At 52.2% G+C, this 209-nt stretch overlaps 1 pseudogene; it reads left to right on the plus strand.

The window, feature by feature from the left end:
- Positions 1 to 94: 94 nt before the first annotated feature.
- On the plus strand, positions 95 to 209 carry LOC118345009 (annotated as a pseudogene; the record flags this gene model as incomplete).

Consider the following 209-nt stretch of genomic DNA (forward strand, 5'->3'; position numbering starts at 1 on the left):
CGGTCTGCGCCAAGGAACTTAAACAAGGAGTAACCACGGGCGCCCCGGAAACGGTGTGCGCGTTGTTGGTGACATCTTTACCATGATACATAACGACTCTCGGCCACGGATATCTCGGCTCTCGCATCGATGAAGAACGTAGCGAAATGCGATACTTGGTGTGAATTGCAGAATCCCGCGAATCATCGAGTCTTTGAACGCAAGTTGCG

This window comes from Juglans regia, unplaced genomic scaffold (assembly GCF_001411555.2).
Source record: "Juglans regia cultivar Chandler unplaced genomic scaffold, Walnut 2.0 Scaffold_11590, whole genome shotgun sequence".
Taxonomy (NCBI): Eukaryota; Viridiplantae; Streptophyta; class Magnoliopsida; order Fagales; family Juglandaceae; genus Juglans; species Juglans regia.